This window comes from Ambystoma mexicanum, chromosome 1p (assembly GCF_040938575.1).
Source record: "Ambystoma mexicanum isolate Mex_15411 chromosome 1p, UKY_AmexF1_1, whole genome shotgun sequence".
Classification (NCBI taxonomy): domain Eukaryota; kingdom Metazoa; phylum Chordata; class Amphibia; order Caudata; family Ambystomatidae; genus Ambystoma; species Ambystoma mexicanum.
The window spans coordinates 582,981,612-582,998,345 of record NC_090921.1 but is presented as its reverse complement, the minus strand read 5'-3'; the positions used below and the strand labels follow the sequence as shown (position 1 = coordinate 582,998,345).

Below are 16,734 nucleotides of genomic sequence, written 5' to 3'. Positions count from 1 at the left end.
AAGGGACCTCGTAGTAAGGCGGTAAGGATTTATCGGTACCGGTAAAATACTGGTACCGGTAAACCCTTACCGCCTACCGTGTAATGAGGCCCATGGTCTGTTCAGAGCAGTCTCTCCACTATGCAGACCTCATTATTCTGGATAACCTGGAGCTGAGATACATCCCCTTAAGTGATGCCTATCAAGAGGCTGGCAGAGTAATCCAGTTTTGCCCCAATGATGGCACGTGCGACCAAGGCATAGTTGTTGGCATTCAATGAACAGCCGTACTTGTGCCAACAGTTTCAGGTGATAAAAGGTACCCGCAACCAGACTGTTCACCTGTGCCTTCATGGCTAGATTCTGGTCCAGGGTGACTCACAATGTTTTTACTTTGGATTGAGTTTTAATTAAGCAGCTAGTAATGTCAAAATGCTGGTATTCTTGGTCCAGTATGCAAAGCTGGGGTGTTGTGCCAACAACCATGATTTCCGTCTTGGAATCATTGAGTGCTAACTTATTTGCCAGCATCCAAGATTGGATTAGGCTATAGGTGTGATTATGGGAAAAGGAGTCTGCATCGTAATCGCCCAACAGTGGCACAAGGCACTGCGTGTCATCAGCATACTTTTCATAAATTTTGCCGGCAGCATCGAGTTGCTCGAATAATGGAAGTGTAAAGATGTTAAATATAGTGGGTGACATGCAAGAACTCTGAGGCACACCTCAAGAGACGAGAAACGCCTCTGCAGTAGACTCTTGAGAGAAAACGCTGGCCCTGGTTCCGATAAGAATGAACGTACCCAGCATGCTTTGCTGAGACTGCGAAGTGCGCTGTACTGCAGAGTATGTCCGCAAGAATAGAATGATCAACAAGATAAAATGCTGGCGACAGGTCCAGCAGCACCAACAAGGCTGTGCTCCCCTTATTAAACATGTTAAAGATGTTGGATTTGAGATCCAGGAGAGTAGACTGTCTATTATGGGCACGGCGAAAGCCAGGTTGTTTATGTCCCAAGATGTTATATTTACATAGGAACTCTTCAATTTATTGTTTTACTACTTTATCTAGAACCTTGAGTAGATAGGGGACTTTTGTGATTGGCCGGTAGTTCCCTGGCACATTTGCGTCAAGGGTGTTTTTTTTTTGTCAGTGGTGAAATTAAGGCCTTTTTGATGTTAGCAGGGACAGTGCATTCCCCGAATGAAGCATTTATAAACGTCCTAATCACTGGAACAAGTTGTGGGGCACACTCCTTAATAGTCAGGGCAAGGCAAACATCCCCCTTACAATTTACAGGTTTTAGTTGCCTTAACACATTAGCCAGATGTTGCGCTCACTTTTAAGCTGAAAATCAAATTCCGGATTGGTCCACGCAAGTGCTGGGATGTGAGGAGGTTAAGCAAGATCCCTGATCTGGTCTGGATTTCATTGAGATGTCCTTTTGGATTTCTTTAATTTCTTTATCATGGAGTCTTGGATGGTTAGACACCATTTAGAATCCTGTGTGACCTGCGATGTAATAGGGCAAGGGTCCTCCAGTTCTTGGAGTATCCCAAACAGTTCCCTCAAGCTAATAGCCCATAGTAGTGTGGTGATCTATCAACTTCCTGGGTTGACTAATGCAGTTAAGACTGGTAAGAGTGCTGGATACCAATTTCAAGATAACCTTGTGTGGAGGATCAGAAGAAGGATGTGGACACTCTGAGGACATGTTCCAAATGTTTTATTAAATAAATAATGATGATAAGTTATTTATATAGCACATTTGCCAGAGCGCTGTACATAGAACATATTTACATACGTTTATCATCCCACCCGAAGTTGGTACTCATTTACCAACCTCGGAAGGATGAAAGGCTAAGTTGGCCTCGGCAGGATTCAAGCCTGAAACCTGCAGATCACACATAGATCACAGCAGGCGATGTACCCACTGAGCTGTCTCACTGGCAAATAAAAATAATGCCTATCTTTCCCTATCGCTAAGGGATGTTTCCTACCTATATATCTGACTAGAGTGCTCATCAGTCATCCGTGAATGTCCAAAAGATTACGCCCGCTGTACAAAACTAATCTAAATGGCCCTACCACTATTCTAAATAAAACTGAGGTCAGGCGAATGACTCCCTTCTCCTGAGGATACTTCTTGTATCGGTCTCTAGGTTTCTTGTTAATAGGTCATCTTTAGATAGTCTCTAGTTACTAGCTATATCAGTTCATGCAGCTCTACCATGAGATTATTAGATTTTATCCCCTACCTGTAGAATATCTTCCTTTGATGTTTTATATATTCTTTGAAGCTTTGTAAAGGACTCAGAACAACCTGGCGATGTACAATTTATTTTGTAGTTCTCGCTTTCTAGACAATTGTGGTCCACCTTACTCTGAAATTCTCTTTCTTGTATATTGTTCACTTTTGTGGTCTCTCTGTACTTCCATTCATAACATTCTCATTCTCTTATGTTCCCTTCTTTCTGTGTTGATGGCTTGAGTACTTTCCCCTTTTCCGAGGGTAGTGATATTCAGGGTTGCTTTCTCTCACTCTCAGGGACTTCAATGCTCCTCTTTCTTATATAAGGTTTTCTTTCTGTTATGTTCCTTTCATTCTGCGTTGAAGGTTTGAGTACTTTCCCCTTTTCCCAGGGAACTGATATCTGTGGTAGCTTTCTCTCCCTCGCTGGAACTTCAATGCATAAAGTTTCTTGACCTGTATAACGATTCTCTTTTGGCATCCCGGTCTTGCCCTCCTTCCCATTACCTTCAATAACGTGGGGGAACATCTCCGGCCTCTGCGTCTGTATGTGAGATTCTCTCTCGCTCCTTGTTGCCAACAGCTCACTGTCGCCGGTGTCCTCTTCCTGGGATTCTCTCTCATTTCCACAGTGTCCTGGTATTTCTTTAGGTAACCAAGTTGATTGCTGCTTCGTTCTTCGGATGGTATCAGTGTTGGTTTGAGGGCCGCCTGCCCATCACATATAAGTCATGGTCATGCCACCACCTTGTTTTGGGCTCCAGCCCTCTCTGCTTCCTGCATCTGGTATACGCTGTGTTTCTGGCATGTCCCCTTTTCTTCCAGCATAGTCTTGAATGTTGTGGGCTCCGCGACTCGCTTCTTCTCTGCCTCCTTCAGGAGTTACTCAGGAAGGGTCCTTGCCTTATCTGCATATGTGTGACTCTTTCTCTATGTTGTTCGGTATGTACTTGCTATTCAATGCACTCGTCTTAGTTGATTGGAGACTTGGATTTTAAGGGATACATTTTCTTTCTTCTTGATAATGGTATAGATTGTTTTTTTCTTCACCCAATGCTTGTGACTTATAAGTCCTTGATATTTTAGAGAGTCCCATGTATGCCATTATGTGTAATGGTTTCAGGAGTTCCTCAGAGGATGGCGATTCCTTGTCCCCTAAGAGGGAGTCTCTCCCAGTGAGATCCCACGTGCCTCGACCCCTAAGGAGGGTGTTGCAGAGTAGGCTCACCTCCCTAGTCTCACAAGGGAGGGCTCCCCCTTCGGAAGAAGAGGCGAATTCCATCATTTCATCACACTTGACAGAAGAAGGCCTTCGACCCATACCCACCTGAGTTTAATTGCCAGATGCTGCATACACACTGCCTGTTATCCACCCATCTAGGCCAGCTCCACCATCACCACCTGAAACATGAAAATCATGGTTTACAAATTTGGTAAACTGCATGCAAACCTATGCAAACTATAAGTTTGCAATGGTTTACAAGTGTTGTAAACCTTTTTGTAAACCTTTGGTTTACATTGCGTTTACACATAAGTAAACCTTGTAGTTATGCAAGTCCATTTGGACTTAATGTTCAGAGATTTGTAAACCCTAAGTTTGCAATGGCTTACAAATCATGAATACTTTGTAAACCTAACGTATACTTAATGTTTCATGCACAATTGAACATTATTTGTAAACCTTTGCAAACCTAGTGTACACCTCATATTTGTCAACATTAGTAAACATTTGGTTTACAACATTTACTATTATTTGTAAACCTAGTGTACACTTCAAAGGCGTCATTATTAGTAAACATTTGGTTTACAGAATTTACGTTTGTAAACCTTTGCAAATACTGTTCAGTTCAGTTTTTTGAGTGTACTTTCACTTTATTAAATAGTAATGTTGTATAGCCCTTAAAACGCAATGTTTTAAAGGTTGTGTTTTAGGAGTTTATTAACAAAACCTCATAAATACAGACCTGGAATCTACTGCAGTAGTTCTCCCCTCTCTGCAGTGACTTAGAAAAGCTACATATGATTTGAAGAAAACAAAATTGTGCATCACTGGCTAAAAAAAAAAAAAGAGTATACAAATATTTAAAGCCTCTCCACCATGTGATTGCATTCCAACATTGCACTGCAGATGAAGATGAAGATGAAGATGTAGATCGATGCAAAAACATGCAAAACAATAGCAGAGTTTGGAATTGCTAGGAGCCATTTAGCTCCTGGTTATAGCCTAGGAGAGCCTGGTTACGGCGAAACAACCAAGAGCTACCAGGGAAGTGGTGCTATACAAACACAGTTGTGTAATATTAACTGGGTAGGTTTGGGTATGTGTATAAAAGAGAATCATGGACACACTTAAGAGGCATTTAAAGCATATTGGATAATGGATGAATGGACAAAAAGTAGAGTTTGCATCTTACGCAAAAGGTTACCTTTGATGTGCTCTATGCACTTGCTCCTGGTTCCAATAGTGTAGCTCCTGCCTAATTGGTGATGCCTGATACACAGGATCTGAATTTTGCTCCTGGTCAAGAAATCCTAATTTCAACCCCTGCAATTGTAACCAGTAAATGTTTTATCTACGACACTAGACTCTTGTTACACCACACCTACATCACCTACATGTCTTATGAATTGTTGGTTAATCCTTCAGTTATGCTCTTTACTGGTCTTTCTTTAATCTAAATTCACCAGTCGCTCAAATGTTATAAATGTCCTCAGTGTGCCAGAGCACCAAAAAAAAAAACTTTCAGAGGGCAAATTAATGTAAGCAACAGCTACAAATCATGTTTACAGCCATGTGAACCAATAGGTTAGTGGGTTTTAAAGTTAAAGAAACTGTTGTATGTTGACCATTAGGCATATAGTGGCCACTGGAAAATTTAATAAAGAAAACACTGATGAAGCCAGATGAGGTACTACAGCACATAGAAGAGAACTATAGGTGAAGCTAATGTATGCTATATTGGAAACCCATAACAAAAGCATTTTGAAAAACAAGGTCCTATATTTAGAGAAGTCCAGCATATGCTTCTCCAAGCCTGCTAAAATACTGGTGTGTACCTCAACCCTGCAAAGCACCAGCTCTCACCAAAGGTTTCATCAAAATCACAATTCTAATCCCAGACAGTATCCAACATGATTTCACATCCTTTGATTGGAGTAGGGAAATCTGACTAAAACCCAAGCAACTTACAAAGGCACATGCATTTAAAACTGAATAACGGCAATTACAATGTGTGTGACTGTGGTCAAGTAGTTGTACAAATTAAGCCTTCCAGGTATTAGGACATGTTGAATGTGGTCATTAGAAATATAGAAACAAACCTATGGGCAGTTAGACGCATCTGCTCTCCCAATTCCCTGCTACAGCACCAATATCATCATTTTAGCTTCTACATCAGTCACTGATTACTTGACAGAGTTCATAAAATAGTAATACTAACCACTTACAAAGCAAAAATAACTAAACATTTCATCTTGAGTCTTAAAGTGTAGAGAGTATTCAATAGTTTTCTGAAGAATATTTCCTGTTGGAAAGCAACATCATTTGGGGCATAAAAGGCATTAGAGATAGTGATTTGGCCAGGATCAGAGTTTTGTCAAGTGGGGCACTTAAACAGAATGGGGGTCATTACGAGTTTGGAGGTAGCCATGTGCTATTAGCGCCATGGCTGCCTCCAAACTCGTGTCCGGGTCCGGGTTCCTTGAATGGGGACTTACCGGGTCATTCCAACCTTGGAGGACCCGGTAAATCCCCATTCAAAATACCCATCCCCATTCCCATTCGATCCCCCATAGGGTTCAATGGGAATGGAGAGGGAGCTAATAACGGGCCTGTTATTAGCTCCCTGGTCCCTTAATGGCTCCCGCTAAGCACGGCTGGTTTTACCAGCTGGCCTTAGTGGGACCCACTAAGGGACCTCGTAATGCGGCGGTAAGGGGTTAACGGCACCGGCATCCTTACCAGCGCCGTTAACCCCTTATCACCAGCCTCGTAATGAGGCCCAAAGTCTGCTAATTCTCCAGTTTATTGAGACATATCACTTACTCCTTCAGAACCAGGTGTCGACAACAATGGGCCTCATTACACGGTAGGCGGTGAGCCATGGCGCTATTAGCGCCATGGCTCATGCCGGTAAAATACCGGCACCGCCTTGGCGGAAAGGGGATTTACCGCCCCATTCCAAGGTTGGAGGGGCGGTAAATCCCCTTTCCGCCATTGCCCTTCCCCATTCCCATTCCCATTTCTGCCCCATAGGGCTCTATGGGACTGGGGTAGGCGCTAATTACGGCACCGCAATTTTGCGGTGCCGTAATTAGCTCCGAGGTCCCTTAGCGGGTTGGATTTTAACGCCTGCAAGAAGCAGGCGTTAAATCCTCCAACCCGCAAAGGGACCTCGTAGTACGGCGGTAAGGGTTAACGGTCACCGTTGCCATTAACGGTGACCGTTAACCCTTACCGCCCTCCGTGTAATGAGGCCCAATGTGTTCCCTATATCCACTTTGTGAAGTTTGACTCCCCATTGTGAAGGTCTTACTTCTCTGTGCCCTTATCATGGATTTATGGCTCCCTTAGCCTCTTTGTGAAACCCTGTATCCCCCTTGAGAATGTTGGTATGAAATTAACATAGTGTGAATGACCACATAGACATGCATAACTCAAATTTTAAAAAAGCAAAACGAGGACAATTAGCTAATTGTGACTTATTGCTTATAATGAAAAGGCAGGAAGAAAAAGAGAGGGAGAAAGAGAAAAATTGAGACATAGAAAAAAGGCAGAGAGAGAGAAAGACAACCATTAGCACAGAGTGGCAGACCGCTTATAGCGAGCGCCTCCTCCATGGCAGATTGTAAGAAATTAGGTAAACCATTAGCAGTGAGAGGCAGACCGCTTGTAGCGAGCGCCTCCACAGTGACTCTGATTCAAAGAAAGGAGGAAGATGGCCATTAGAATAGGGTGAGACTGCTTAGAGACAGATATTTACTTGGCTTGGGATCTAAGGGAGTGAAGGAAGAACAGAGAATCCCAAGCTGGAGGTGAGAGAGAATTGCACACGGAGGGCACACACAAGAATAAGCTTTAAATGCTGGTCTAAAAATGTCACAATTTGGGACAGTGGTGGTTTTTACATCGCTAAGCCTAAATGCCTATGAATTGTCAGACATTGAGCAGCCTTGTATTACAATAGCTGTTTATTACTGCTTTGCATGCCTGTGACGTCTAAAAACATCTAATCCTTCGAACAAACTCACCTTAGCCCCTTCATTTCAAGAAATTAAACATTCTTCATTGAAAGATGTGTAAACTGTACTTTTAATCGACTACCAATAAACGCATACCCAAATTCGAACAGCCATCCCAACCTAAAGAGGATTTATTTATTACCAATCCTGGTTAGCATTAAAATCCATCCCCAACATAGGTCAGTGTGGTGCTGCTGTTCCCTCGGACCTAATCAGATTTCCAGAAAACCAACTCATGCTTGTAAAACGCAGTAGGTGAAAATCCTGGCAGGCAACTATATTTCATCTATTTCCAATAACCCATCCTTACACTAGCAGTTGTCGAGCCCTCTTACAGTGAAGATGGAATGGCATAGAAGTAACTCTCGGAACACAGACTGGGTTAAAGGCAAACTGGCTTGTAACTCAAGTCATCTATCTTTACCTGCAATGAGTTTATGAGATGCAGTGGTCGAAGTGTACGAAAAGAAGTAGTGGACCTATGTTCCATGCTGTTCTGCCCCGCTTCCAACAAACCCCATCCCTGCGCTCCCTCCCACACACAATCCAAACACCCAAACAAGCACACCTGCTATTTATGGGAATGTGGAGTGCAGTGCACTGAAGTGCAAGCTTCAACTTCTTCCTACACTTTTATTTTAAAACGAAATCTTTCCAGAACGGTTTCTTTTTAAAATAAAAGTATAGGAACTATGAAAGTTAAAAATAAAAAGTATGGGAGCACCACTCCCGACCGCTCCCGCCCACTTCGACCTCTGATGAGATTGTGCGTGGGGACATGGTCCTACTAATCAAAATAAATATCTTATGGGCAGGAGCAGCTCCAAGGTATCTGGCGTCACCTAGTATACAGGAAACATATCTGGAGAACTAGCAGCTAGTATGTGGCTTGCCACAAATGTAATATTCATTTGAGATCCAAACTATTGTCGATTATATATGCCTCATTGTAATGTTAATGTGATTGGAATTGTGCTTGATAATGTTTTTTTCTTTTTATTATGGTGTGATTGATTTGTGGAAAGTTTATTTTAAGCTATGCACAATGTTTATTAATATGCTGCATTATACTTTTAAATGTCTTATACGTGTCATAATGCTCCTTTATACACATTCCAAAATGGGTCATTTTCACATAGGTATATTTTTATGGCAAATGTAGCTCCTAGTATTGCTTGGTGTCAAGCTAACTGGGCTATACAAGCATGAAATAAATAGCTCCCAGCAAGTTCACTTCCTGCATTAAATTTGAGAAGGACAAAACAGAACGAAACAGTCAATCTTGTCCATGATGCCAACATTTTTCATATGGTTCAAAGCTTTGCACTTTCCACAATGCAAAATACATATTCTGCTGCTAACATTGGACTACCTGGTGCACATTCCCTCCCCCACTCTTTGTTACATTACATGTGACCCATGCGCATATACACATCTTCACCAGTTGCCATGGTAAACTTTGTGCAAGGCTCGGGCCACACATTGTGCTGTTGTCCTCACACTGTTTGTTCCTGGTGCCACACCAAACTGTAGCTTCATTGGCACAGCCTGACACAAATACCAAGTAAGCAACATTATCACCAATTACCATTATTACCATTGCTGTTTATGTTGAAACTAGGTATTTTCCCCTCTTTCAAGGAAAGTCGAATCTGGATGTTTTTGCAGTGCGCTGCCCGGCCCCTGTACTCCATCCACACTGCTCCTGCGTTCCCCTGTGGTGTGTTGCCTGTGTGTTGGTTCCTGTGTACCTCCTTCTGTGTGAAACCTGGTGCTTCCTGTGGTGCGCAGCTGTGGGCTGTGCTTCCTTTCCTCCCTTACTCTCCCTTCTTTCCTCCTTGCACGCTATATGGTGCTCTCAATCTCTCTCTAATCTGCTCAAACTGCTACTCCATCTCCTATCCTATCCCATCCCTTTCTCTAAGTCTGGAAGGAAAATGTTCAGAGGAATATCCTGGTCTCCAACCCAGGCCTCCCTATAGCCGATAGCCACATCAGCGCTTCCTCCAGACAGACTCACCGACATCCTCTTTGTCGTTCCCGCTCCAGACTTATGGAAACCTCATATGGTCTCTTGTTCTCTCTCTCCTTTCTCCTTCTCTCCAATTAATAGTGGCGCCCAGTGGGAGGTCCTACTGGCCCTCTTCCAATCCTCCAAGATCATTTTCAATGTCTATCTAAATGGTATCATCATGGTCCAGGGTTCTCAGCCCAATCTCCTTCTTGATAGGCGCTTCCCACGTCTTATCAACTTCCTCCCTTCTCCTGCCTCTCCAAACACATCTCTGGCCCATATGCCACCTCCGTCTATTGCCTCTACCCACTCTCTGACTCTTCTACTGCCTCTCCTGGGAGTACCCCACTCCTGCACCCCACGCCGGAAGTCTTTCAAATGTGGCAACCTGCTCTACGTCGCTACTCTCAACTCTTCCTCTGGTGGTAAACATTCCTTTGACAACTGCCACCTCCTCTAAACCTTGACCTGGATGCCCTCGCTCTCACTGAGACATGGTTCATGGCCAGCTCTGTCACAGGTTTTGACACTCTCCTCCCTGAGGGCTACAAGACCCTCTCCAAGCCCAGAACCAACGGCACAGAGGTGGAGTGGCCCTGATCTTTCTGGAATTGGTGCCTGCTTCTGTCATTCCTACAGAAGCCTACACCTCCATTGAATGCCTAGTCTGCAGGCTCTCTATCCCTCCTGACCTCACGCTGACTGTGGCCTCCATCTACAGGCCACCTGGCCAGGTCACCCTCTTCCTCTCAGAATAGACTGACCTCTCTTCGTCCCTCGTTGCCTCGACCTCTCAACTTCTCCTCCTCAGAGACCTCAACATCCACATTAATGAATCTAATCCTCTCTCGCTTTCTATTCTTCCCTCTGGTCCGACACTCTGCTGGACACACATTGGATGTTCTCATATCCTCAGACATCGCCCTCTCTAACCCTCTCACTACTCCTCTCTCTTAGACTGACCACTTTCTGCTCTCCTCTCACCTGAAACTTCTTCCCCCTCAAGCAAAGCCTACCTCAGCACAGTCACCTTCCTTCTCGGTCATTCAGCCCATCAATCAAGTGTCAGTGGACGCCTTTGCCACTACTTTCTCTGCTCCTCATACTCCTGCGGCTGACTCACACTCCGACACAGCCCTCTCTAACCTGCATCTTTCTATTGCCAACACTGTGGACATCCTTGCCCAATCATGAGCATCCATCTGAAGCCTACCTCCACGTGCAACTCTTGGTACGACTCCAACCTCCCCACCCTGAAACACAAGTGCAGGGTGGCCGAGAGGAAGTTGAGGGCTTCGGGTGCATTCTCTGACAAAGTGACCAGCCGACTGCTGCAAAGGCAATACAGACTCTGTCCTTTCTAAGAAGAGGGTCCATATCCAGGCCTGCATCTCTACGGCCTCTAACACCACAGATGAGGTCATTAAAATCTGCAAGGAGCTGGCCAGTCCTACTGCAGTCTCCGCCTCACCTGTTCCCTCCCACGCCTTCTGTATGGCTCTGGCTTCTCATTTCACCACTAAAACTCAGGACATCCTATCCTTGCTTTCCTCCACCGCTCCCAGGCCCCCGTTGGGCGGCCGCTGCTCCCTCTCCTCTTCCTTTTTCCTCCTTGGCTCTGACAACATCCGATGATGTCTCTAGACAAGTCCGATCTATGAAAGTCTCATTGAAATAGGTGCGCCCCTGCTCCTCCAGAACCATCAAGGAGCACATTACCACCCTCGCTCCAGCCGTGGCCGATTTCTGTAATCACTCTTTCGCCACTTGAACTTTCCCCTCTCTCCTCAAGCACTCCCTTGTGCACCCCCTCCTAAAAAATCTTTCTGCCGATTCTACCTCTCCGGCAAACTATCACCCATTTCAATCACTCCTTTCTTGGGCAAACTCCTGAAAAATCTGGCCATCTCCCAGTTTACCGTCCACACTGAATCTGTTGGTTGCCTCCATAACCATTAGTCTGGCTTCAGAGCATCCAGAGGCACAGAAATTGCTACTGAATACCTGAAGATCTGCTTTCTAACCTCGATTCCAGCTCTCCCTCTGTCCTCGTCCTCCTTGACCTTTCCTTTCGACCCGGTCAATCCCGCTACCCTGATCAACAGACTCTGTGTGAACCTGGGCCTACCTAATCTCTACCTCCTCTTCTAACTTTGTGTTATGCAAATGTCACTCAGCTCTCTTTCAGGCGTCCCTCAGCCTCCTCTCCTCCCTCACTCATTCCTGACTGTCTATCCATGATTCAGGATTGGTGCGCCTTCAACAATCTTTGCCTTAATGCCAGTAAGACGTAGATCCTTCTCATTGGGACCCCTGCTCCCACTTTCCCTCGCTCACTCTAGCCGCCCTCCCTGGGCCCTCTACCATTGCCTTCCTGTGAGCCAAATAAACTTGGCGTCATCTTCGACTCCACTCTCTCCTTCTCTACTCACATCATGGACCTTGTCAAAAAGGCCCACTTTCAGCTTCACCTACTCAGAGGTATTCTACCTTTCCTCAACTTCCCCTAGAAGCTCACTGTCTCCAGAGTCCTGGTTCTCTCCAGGCTGGACTACTGTAATAGCCTCTTTCTCAATCTGCCTACCTTTACTTTTTGCCCCCTGTAACTAATCCAGAACAGGACTGTAAGACTTACCCTAGGCCTTAAGCCCAGGGAACGTATCTCTCCAGCCCTGGAATCTCTCCACTGGCTACAGGTGGCTGCAAGGATCAGGTTCAAGACCATCTATATTGTCCACAAGTCTTTTTGGGGCGGGTCCCACACTATATCCAACTCGATCTTCCGAAATACCTTCCTTCTAGAGCTCTTGGTTCTGTTAACTAACTCTGAGGGTCAGACACTTCTCAGGAAGAGATTGTTGGTTAGATCTCTCTCCTCTGCCGGTGCCTCCCTCAGGAAAGGCCTCCCTGCCCCTCTCAAACTTGAGCCGGACCACCTGAAGTTCCAGAAGCAGCTCAAAGCCATCCTTTTCTCCTCTGCCTTCCCTCTCTTGCTCCCTTGCTAACTTACCTGTCTGCTGCGCCGACTGATTGCTTGGTTCCCTCAGAGCCTCAAAGGGTACCAGGCTTCTCCACGACCAGTCTTCTGTGCACTGCCTCCTGGCCTACCACGCACTTAGGGGCTGTAACTGTTACCCCTACAGCCCCCCTCCCTCCTTGCACTTACCTAGAGCTGCGCTACCCTGGCTGCACTTCCTCAGAGCCATGATGCCCTGATGACACTTCCCCATTTTCCTCCATCTTGCACTTTCCCAATTTCCTTCCCCTTGCACTTCTATCATCGCACTTACCCGATCCGAAAGACACAAGGCTTAGTAGGATCGTTTGTCTTGTCCTCTCTGTCTCCCCCCTCCCCCCTTGTCTTCTGGTGCCTAGAAACACTTGTGTACAAGCACATTAATAATGCCACATCATATCAATGATGCCAGCAAATAATCATTTGAATGGTACTAGAGATGTACACACACACAGACTGACATCTAAAAAAAACAGATAATACATACATGACCAAATACGACACAGACATGAACAAATAAATGTACACAAACCACACAGTGCACATGCTGACACAAAAACAATGCCATTGCACCAATCTACTTCTCCTGCCCTGGCATGTGTGAATCTGTGGATGTGTGACTGTCTATCAGTGCACAGAACAGTGGTACAATTACATGGGGTTGTATGGATGGAATACAAGAGATGCTAAGTTTAGTACCTAAATCCAAGTTTAATTGTAATGGCCATGTTATAGGGGTAAAGATACATTATTTTAAACATACCAAAGATGTGAGGGTCAACAAGAGTGTCCTTTGCTGGCTGGTCTTCTATTTAACCTACAGGAAACACAAATAAAGACATGTTTTTCACTCTGCAGCTGCATGGGACATTTAATTAATTTAGGTGAGGAAAAGTGTTAAAGAAATTGTACTTAGATTGGGTGCAGCTTGAATTTGCAATTCTGCCATCTCTTTAATGGTCAATAAACATATGGGATTTGGAACCTGGGATTTGGAACCTGTGGAGGCAAAAATGAATACATTAGTTTGTATTCCATGATAGTGATGATACTTAACAAACATCTTCCAACAAAGCTGAAAGGACAATGGCACTTCATCCAGTAGTGGCTTGGCTATACGGGTTCATCATGGCAGATGAGAGGCTGGTGTCCACATTTACTGTTTGGGGGCCATAGGGATTACGGAAGAGGAGCTAATAGGATGCAGGAGGTGACTACCAGAACAACTACGGTGGACACAGACCTGCATTGCCAGTAGTCATGCGTACAGTACAGTAACTCCCCCTATTGTATTCAGTGGTCTCTGCAGCCACGCTGCTCTAGTCAACCTCCAAAACATCTGCTGCCAAGTCGCTTATGTCACCGAACATTGAGGCTCACTATCAAGCTGGGATAACAGCAAAGCAGACATACATATTGTAATCAGCACTGTGCTGGCGGAAAAGTACACCATTTGGTTTCATTCGTACTTGGCTCAGCTGTGCAAATACCATTTTGCTGCTCAGATCTCTGCATCGCTCATCCACCTTGCAGTTTCCCCACTTTTTCTGTGCCTCTCCCAAATATCCTGTAGAATTTGCATGCATTCCTATGACATGCCATCCCACAGGTTTATTAATACTGCATCCTTCCTTCTACCGTCTCTTGAGCTCTGTTCTCAGTATTCCATTGTACACTCATGCTTTTTCCTTCATTGGAGTCCCTCTGTCATCTACTATGTGTCGCTCCTAACTTCTCATCTCTCTCTCCCCGATCTTCATTTCCGATGACAATTGTATTGGATTATATGCAACACTTATAGCACCAACTAACAGCTGCAACTAAAAAGGAATGACAACTGCTACCACACAGATGAACAAATGCAGAGCAGAGGCAGCACCATGGACTGAAATAAATAGAAATAATCAGATGTTGAGTGAAACACTCAAAAGAGCCACAAGCAACCAGATAGAAACATACAAAATCACAAAGGAAGGCACGGGGCAGCAAAGATATACAGTGACCATCAGATGTAGAGCAAGAAATACATAAAAAAACACATCACTTCCCTGCCTCGTTGTATAACATTTTCAAGAGTGATAGAAGACAGCCTGAAAGCCCACAAACCAATCCATTTATCTACCAAAAAATGGCACTTCTTGCTGGGCAATGACAGACAGCAACAAAACAAACTTCACTTTAAAGCCTAGTTTATACCAATGATGGCTTCTCGTTTGACAGAAAGGGTTTGAATTTAGCTTGATGTTCAAATGTCTTTAACACCATGCTTATAAGAAGCTTTACGTTGTGTCAAACAATTACTTTTGGGCGACTATCACAAAATGTATTCCATTTTGTATTTGAAAGAAAAGTGGTTTAAAAGAGATATTTCAGCCTTGCCTTCTGAAACTTTTAGGATTCCATTCAGAATGTGTAAAATTAAGTTGGAATGATACTTGGCTAAACAGGGTTCTTTATGGATGCATAGATTCGCCTGGATCCTTTACAAGTGATTTGTGTACTTTACAATAAACAGAATGTATTCCTGAAACCCAAAACTTAAATATGTCGACCAACAGGAACTCAGAAGATATGCGGGCAAGTGCATGAATTGCAATGTGGGTTACAATCCCATCTTCAATGCTTAACCAAAGTGTGTGAGCCTATGCAAATCATTTTATTTCACTGTGCCTATCTTCAAAAATTGGAGAGTCTCAAAAGCCTGCCAACTGTTATACTTTACACTACTGGTGCCAAAACAGGGCAAAATCAGTCTGATTGTTTAGTGCTTTTGATAGATGGCTATGCTAGGCTAAAAGAATCACATTTAAATAAAAAAAACATTGTAAGGCGAGACCTCCACACAACCAGACAATAAAAACACTCCTCTAAGGATAAAGGCTTGGTGCACGGCTTTGCAAGGCAAACAGGGTTTATTTTGTATACAAAAAGAAACAAGTATCAGAAGGTCCAATGCATCTTGCTGGAATGGATGTGCGCGGCGGGGGTCTCGGGCTCAGTCCTGGATTGGTGTGTGTCTTTTCTAACTGGTCATTCCAAGTCCCTTTCACTTCTTCCGTTTGTTTCGATTGAGAAGCCCTTCACCTGTGGGGTGCCTCAGGGTTCTGCTCTTTCCCCTCTCCTTTTCAATTTATATATTCAGCCACTTGTCAAGCGGATTCACTCTTTTGGGTTTCAGTGTTTTTCTTATGCTGATGACACACAGATCCTGGTGAGACTAGACCTATGCCATCCTGCCTCGGCGGAACGCTGCGGCTCTTGCCTTTTGGCTATCCATCTTTGGATGGGTAAAAACTGTCTTCGCCTTAATGGCGAGAAGACGGAGGCGCTAATCATAGGTCCATTTTTGGCTCCTGCGCGATAGTCTATGGCATTTTGGCCATCTGAACTTGGTCCTCTGTGGTGGTGAAGAACGTAGGGGTTAAGCTCTCTGAGTCCCTATCTATGCAGAGTCAGGTCAGCGCGGTCTGTCTGTCAGTTCACTTTAAACTCTGTATCCTTCGGAAAGTGTTTCCATATCTTCCTTCTCATCTTTGCTCTTTGGTTGTATCCTCTCTCACTGCAGGTTTTCCAGATTACTGCAATGCTCTTTACCTAGCTCAGCCAGCGTACCTTCTTCAGCAGCTGCAAGTGTTGCAAAACTCAGCAGCCCGACCGGCAGTGGGTGCTTCTCGGTTCTGTTCCATCACAGCGATTCGGGGAAAACTGCATTGGCTCCCGGTGGCAAAGCGTATTAAATTTAAGGCTTTGTGCGTGGTCCACCTTGCCTTCTACGGGAAAGGCCCAGGCCTCCGGCAGGTGAAATTGTGCCCCTATATACCAACTCAGAACCTTTGCTCAGTTTCTAGCCTGATAGTTACCGTCCCCTGGTTTCAGCTGGCGAGTTACCTGGACGTTACCCACCCCATCGGCCAAGTCACATGGTGTGCACCTGGTTATTAGCATGAGCTCAGTGGGCAACTCAAAGGTCAAATTGGCCCTTTGTAATAGCAATACGCTCTTCTTGATACCAGGCAAGCAGGTGCCCCAGCAATGCCCCACCCATCAATTAACTAATTTGTTGGCATCACTACTTGCTTTTCGTATCACAAATCATGGGATGTTCTGATCCTCGCTCCCCTACCCACTTATCTGTTGGTCGCCTGTGTTATACCCCCCACCCCGATTTCTCAATGACCACATTAATCAATCTAATACTTATGCATTTCTGTATACTATTCCCTAGCTGCCTG

At 44.7% G+C, this 16,734-nt stretch overlaps 1 protein-coding gene across 6 annotated transcripts in view; it reads right to left on the bottom strand.

Annotated features, from left to right (window-relative positions):
- LOC138576134 (uncharacterized) overlaps positions 1-16,734 on the bottom strand; it is a 466,688-nt gene that overhangs the window by 394,557 nt on the left and 55,397 nt on the right. For all 6 annotated transcript variants that reach the window (XR_011303958.1, XR_011303959.1, XM_069649535.1 and 3 more), the window contains 2 exons: positions 13,415-13,501; positions 13,266-13,319 (listed from right to left, as the gene is read on the bottom strand). The gene's annotated coding sequence lies outside the window, so the exon portion shown is untranslated. The remainder of the gene's footprint in view (positions 1-13,265; positions 13,320-13,414; positions 13,502-16,734) is intronic.